This window comes from Malurus melanocephalus, unplaced genomic scaffold (genome assembly GCF_030028575.1).
Source record: "Malurus melanocephalus ecotype Western Australia unplaced genomic scaffold, MMel_1.1 scaffold_17, whole genome shotgun sequence".
NCBI classification, from domain to species: domain Eukaryota; kingdom Metazoa; phylum Chordata; class Aves; order Passeriformes; family Maluridae; genus Malurus; species Malurus melanocephalus.
In genome coordinates this window covers 3,045,200-3,051,445 of record NW_026623249.1, presented here as the reverse complement: position 1 = coordinate 3,051,445, position 6,246 = coordinate 3,045,200, and positions in this window count along the sequence as shown.

The window sequence follows — 6,246 nt, the reverse complement described above, 5'->3', positions numbered from 1 at the left end:
AAAAAAAAAAAAAAAAAAAAAAAAAAAAAAAAAAAAAAAAAAAGAGGAGAAAGGTTCCTAACCAAAACATAAGCTCATTGCTCCTTGTTCAAGAAAAAGTGCTGGACTAGATGCTTTCTACTGTCTCTCACAACTACAGGCAGTAATTTGGAAAAGAGAAGGTTTGTGCTGTGGCCACATCCTTGCCTCAGCAAAAAACACCCTCCCTGTGAGTGCCAGGGAGCTGGGTCCCTGCCAGYGTGCTCTCTAACAAGCACCGTGGGACCTGCAGCTCTGCAGCCTTTGGGACTGCTGCACCTTGTACTGCCTTGGCTTCAGTGCACCTCGGCCCCCCAGACAGTGCTTCACTGCTGCTGCAAACAAGCAGCAGCTGAACATGATTAACATCTTATTATCTATATAAGCAGTGGTACTTACTACCTCCAAGGCCCCCTGTGCTAAATAAATTCAAGAACCTGAAGGCAAAAATGTCTTTCTGCTATACTGCTTCCAGGAACAATTGCTTCTTGCCTTTCAAGGAAGGTAAGGAACCTGCCAGGGCACCATGAGTTTTGAAGTAATGTCTGTCATGGGAGAGATAAAGAGCCAACACATCATTTGCCATCTATGCCCTCATGTCTGTTGCCTCTGAAGTCTGTTCTTTGCAATGCTGAGCAGAATGACACAAGAGGATTGTATAGAACCGAGATTATTGTAGTGGGATGCCTTATGGGACAGTGTCACCCCTGTTTCTGAAGAACTATGRCAATTCTACCACAGCGAGAGGAAGGGGAAGGGTGGACTTGCACTGAAGCCAGGGAATTGTTGCCTAACAAAAGAAAATCCCAAACAAACCAAAAAACACAAGTGAGCAACTTTTGCCCATTATCTGTATGGAGAAGGCTTTTCATGAAGAATGTGGTTAGAATTTTTATATATATATATATATTTCCCCTGAGAAGCTTAGCACTGAGTGTTAATAGACAGATCAAAGAGCTACTTAGCCACAGGAGCCAGGGAAATTGAACCAGGGCAGCAAAATAAAAATCAATCTGACTTTTAGTGTGTTTAATGTGATTTTGTTCAGAACTGTCTTCTGTGTGAGTACTTAGGAAAGCTTAAGATCATGAGAAGTTTGAGTTCCATGAGCCAAACTCTGTGTCCTCCTCTCTTTGCTCTTTGTAAAATGACAAGAACGTTTCTATCTAAAGAAAGATTTCAGATCTTCCCTGCCTTACCCACTGGTTACCACCCTCTTTTGCCTTATTGTTTGTAAGATTATTCCAGAGGATCACATACTGTAAAGATAAGGATAACACTCTACTCACCACCACATTTCTGGGTCCTTGACTTGTGAGTAATGCTGTCCTTCTGAGAATATGCTAGTAAAAATTTTATCCTTGATTGTGTAGGGGACACATTTGTTAAGTGAGAGATATTCCAAGGTGGTGTTAAATGCTTTTAAAAACCCACAAAAATGAGGGGGGRAAAAGAATAAAAGGGACAGGGAGGATATTACTTGAATCCCTCAGATTGTAAACTCAGTAACTCAGCCGGACAAGGATGAAAAAGATAAAATCCAGCTATCTCAAACAGTTCCCCAAATGTCTAGACTGCAGCAGTCCTCCGAGGGCTGGAAGCCAATACTGGGTTTCAGTGGTAGGAGGTAGAATCTCCCATTTCTTGCTTGCTACATCTGTGGGCAAAGCCCAATATTTCAAGATCCAGTCCCAGACCCAGTGAACCATGCAGGAACCACTGAATAGCACAGGTAGYGAGCAAACATATTACATCTTATCTGGAAGAGAAATTCCTCATTTGGAAGAGGCTCCTCTTTTTTTTCTATGAGACTAAATTTAAAAAGCAGCAGCTGTCTGCAGCTTTTCTGAAGTTTACAATATTAAAATAAATGTTAAAAAACCATGGACGTAACTAAGTATTTGGGAATAAAAAAAGAAACATTAATAATGCAGTTCAACAGTTTAGCATGATAATCCCATATTTGGGGTTCAGTCATCCTTTCTCCCCCAGTTTAAGATTAGCTACAAAACAGGCTGGAATTTATGTATTTATTTTTAAAATTAAGAGATCCAAAAATAAATAAAATGTAAACTCAGCTCCATTCATATCCAGGACAGGACTGTGGTTATATAACAAAGCAGGCAAAATATTTTGCTTTTTCCAAAATTCACTTTCSTCCTAAGCCGTTTGTTCCTTAGGCTAGGAACAAAAGAGATTCTGAGTCTTTGCAGCCTGAAGAACTACTTTTGTTCTTCTTCTTTGTAGCAACTTTTTCCATACTTGCAATAATTACCATCACTCCCCTCAATTATTTCTTCTTTACATTAAACAAACTTATCTTTTGATCTTTCCTCCATACTCATGCCAGGACAGCTTTTATGCAAAGGTGCAAACCGCTGCATACATTAATCATGTATTGCAGGCTCTAGGCATTCCAGGGGCTTTAACTTGAGGGGGTAATGCCTGTCACAGATTTCACAGAGCAGCTTATTTTAGCTATTTCTGTMAGACTCTGTATGGCATGAAACGTGCTTGATCTCATCCGGTATGTTTCTACCACATGACAGATTAAAGGAAAAAAACAAAGCAATATCASTAAGATATATTGGAAAAAAAAATAAAAAGTTGGAGATGTAGACTCCCTTTGTATCATAAAATACCCTTCAAAACAGTTAAATGTTAATTACAGAGTCCTCATTAAGACAAGTCTCACAGGACAGTGTTGCCACTGTAGCACATCTTCCAAGAATTAAGGAGTCTGGGACCCATCAAAGCAGCATGTGACTTCATGCTTTATTTGACATCCAGCATTTCCAYTCCTCCTTTCCAAGCAGGCACATAAAACTGGGTCTTACTGCAAAGGACTTCAACACACCAGACACAGTCTGCTGGCAAAGCAGCTTCCTCGCTGCCTCAAGGCTTATGCCTGAATACAGAGGAGCGCTTTTGGGAAGGGCGAGGCCTGGCACACAAAAACCAAGGCGTGACTGAACCAAAGTGGGGGAGCCTGCACTGGAAAGTTTAATATTCCAGAGGCACGGAAGCCTCTGAAGTCAGGGCAGCCACATGAAAAGCAGCTTCCTGTCCRGGCATGCGGACTATCAGAGAAAGGATGGGAGGCTCAGCGCCATGATTACGCATCATCTTGTGACTGGTGTGAAAGCTGCCAGGAGTCAGGATGCTGCTGCACCAAGCTGACTGCTCCTTCGAGACAAGCTGCAAAGTGCTGAGTGTCCAGAGCTGCAAAGGGAAAGCAAGTGAATCAGCAAGGGGCATGTGAGTCCCCAAGCACTGGTGTGATGCAGAATTATATCAGCATGAAGGTGATGCACTGAGATGAAAGAAGAGAGAGAAGCTCCTTTGTTTATAAACATGCCCGAGACGCCCGGTTACTGTGGAAAGTAATTTTATTTCAGAATTCCACACACTCTTGTCACAGATCATGCACTTGGACTTTCCCCATGGCAAATCCACAGCCTCCAGGTCTGGGAGAGATGGGGCATCATCTCTTCATTTCTCACTGTGCCCACACGCTAAGAAGGAGAGCCCTGATGGCAGCTTGCCAGGGGGCAGAAAGCAGCCTCTTGTTTCCATAATTTCTTTAAAACACGGGAAAAGAAATCCATCTGACTTGGAAGATTAGCAGTGGAGCTCAGCAGCAGTGAAACCCTACTGCTGAGCAAGTTGGTCCTCACCCTGTGGTTACAGGGAATAAGACAACAATCTCATGGGAAGCTTGTGTGAGCTAAGCTACAGCAGAACACACGGAGACGTTCTTGGAGCTGAGGCAGCAACCAGCCCAACGTGTGCCCTGGGCCTCTTACAATCAATCTGTCTCTGAGCYGCTCTGCCAGCAAGGTGGCTGGGAGCTGCCCTTTTCACATTCAGCTTTACGTTTTCCTGCTCTGTACTACAGATTTGACCAGGAAGGAGCCTATCTAAAGCTAAAACAGCCCTCCAGGCTGTACGTGAACACATGTACTGCATTTAATACTGAAAGGTGCCAGTTTGAAAGACTCTGGAACATTCTCTTTGACCCACGGGCTGGGTGCACCATTACTGTAAGTTTCCTGCATACTTACCCTACACCTTCTTCCCTGCTTCTTATATTGCCCCTTATACCTGACCCTGCTCTTAAAATATTCCTAATTGCAGTGTCCCTGTGACCCATCACATCTTTGGCCTTTGTCAAGATTGCCACTGCCAGGGCAGCTATTGCCTGCTGTGGTGGCTGCCTGTAGGAAGTGGTCATTTGCCTCCTGAGAACGGGCTTGTGGCTAGCTCAGAGGAGGGCAAAACTGAAGGGAAGAAGATATGAAGAAATTATCGAAGTGGTTGATGCAAGTGAAGTGGAGCAGAGTCTACAGAAAAGGCAAAAAGGCAGCTTCAGTCTCCATTTGATACACAAATTGAGCTCAGTAGCAGCAAAAAATGGCCATAAAATATTAATTCATTAGGTTGCCAGGAAGAAGTAAAAGCATTCATGTAAAAAATTGTATATACAGATATGCATGTGACAGCTGTTCTCAAGTCAGCTCAGACAGTGGCTTCCTCCTGTTTCTATCTCACCTTTTTTATATCTAGAGGTTTAATCATTTACAACCACACTGCTGTTAAAATGTGAAGACCGCAGTACTAGACGAAGCACCAAGTGAGGGGTGACATCATTCTGAAGAAATGAGCTTTGGGGGAATTCCTGACAACCCAGATATTTTAATATTTTCGTTGACCTTCAAGTAATTAAAAACAAGGGGAATTTCCCCCAATAGTCTATAGGCTCCAAGTCTTATATGTCTKCTTTTAGGGTAGAAAGGCTGATATCAGAAAGGCAGTGGGGGACAAAGGAAGGAAGAGGGGAAAAAAATCTGGGAACCAGAGTGAAGAGTAATTAACAGTCGACCAACACGGACTGCTGCAAAACTTACAAAACACAAAGTCATACAAATGGGATTCCTGTTAACCTTTGATAGACTATACACTTTATATACACACACAAACTTCAAAGTACACATCTGGCAGTCTAGAAAATACCAGTACCCTAAGGATTAAATAATTTAAAATGCAATGTTGCGTTATCACTGTATATAGAATGCTATCTGACACATTGGCTAAAATGGACGGATTGTCTGAGAAAGATGCTCCCTCCCTCATCTCACCAGCACTGTCTCGAAAAAAAAACCCCAGGGTGAAAGACTTCCCTCTGTGGTTCCACTCCTGAACTTCACCTTGAAACTTCTACGTCAAACGAGGGGGAAGTTCTGAGATGAAGGAAGGAGAAAAGGATTCCTGCTCCCTCCGAAACCTGCTACTGCAGTACTTCTCTTCACTGGCTAAGGAGGCTGGACAGCAYGGGGGAAAAACAGTGCTAAAGCTGGGAAAAGGCAGGTATGTTTCTGTAACAATAGTTATGCTGGTCTTTTGAGATAGACACAGAGCCCCAGACTCGGGGGAACACCTTCTCTCCCACTTTTTGAAGACAGCAGATGGCTTAATGCAGACCATAAAGGGTCTACAGCCTGAGAGCAGCCATAGACAGGAGTGGACAGAACTGCACTGCCGACAGGTCCAAACAGATGGAATGGGAAGGTGTGCCCTCACCAGCTTTTTAAGAGTATTTGTAAACTGGGAGCACTGGAAAGTCAGCACATGGGAATGAGGAAGGGGATGGACAGCCTCAGTTCTGGGGAGGAGACTAAAGCACACAGAGCATATGACAAAGCTAATATATCCCTAAATGCCAGCTCCGAATATGTGTCCTAATGATCAGTGTATGGGACAGAACTTTGCTGATGACACCAGTTGAGTTCTATCACCTTCACAGACTTCGAGCTGGTGAGAATCTGGCTTGTGTGTGCTTATTCCAAAGCCCTTTGAGGCATGCAGTCTTGTTTCCACCTCAAGTAAACCAAAGCAGCCATAAGCTCTTGGGGAAAAGATGAAAAAAAAAAATCCCCATTCCCATGTGTGTCTCCTACCCCTCCCTCATAATCACCCTCTCTTCYTCTAGGCCAGAGACAACTAAAGAACTACCTTGTTCTCCACTCCTGAGGCCATTCCCAGCAGATCTGGCTAGGCAGGAACAGCAAGCTCTGCTCCTTGGGTCTCATCACAGAGCCAGACCACAAAGGTTTCTTCCTCCCCTGTGACAGCTTCAACAAGATTTGCCCATACAGGAGGTTGGGTTGCAGMAGACTAGACAAATCTTGGCCCTTAGTCCCAAATCCAGCTTACAAAAGATGAGAAGGC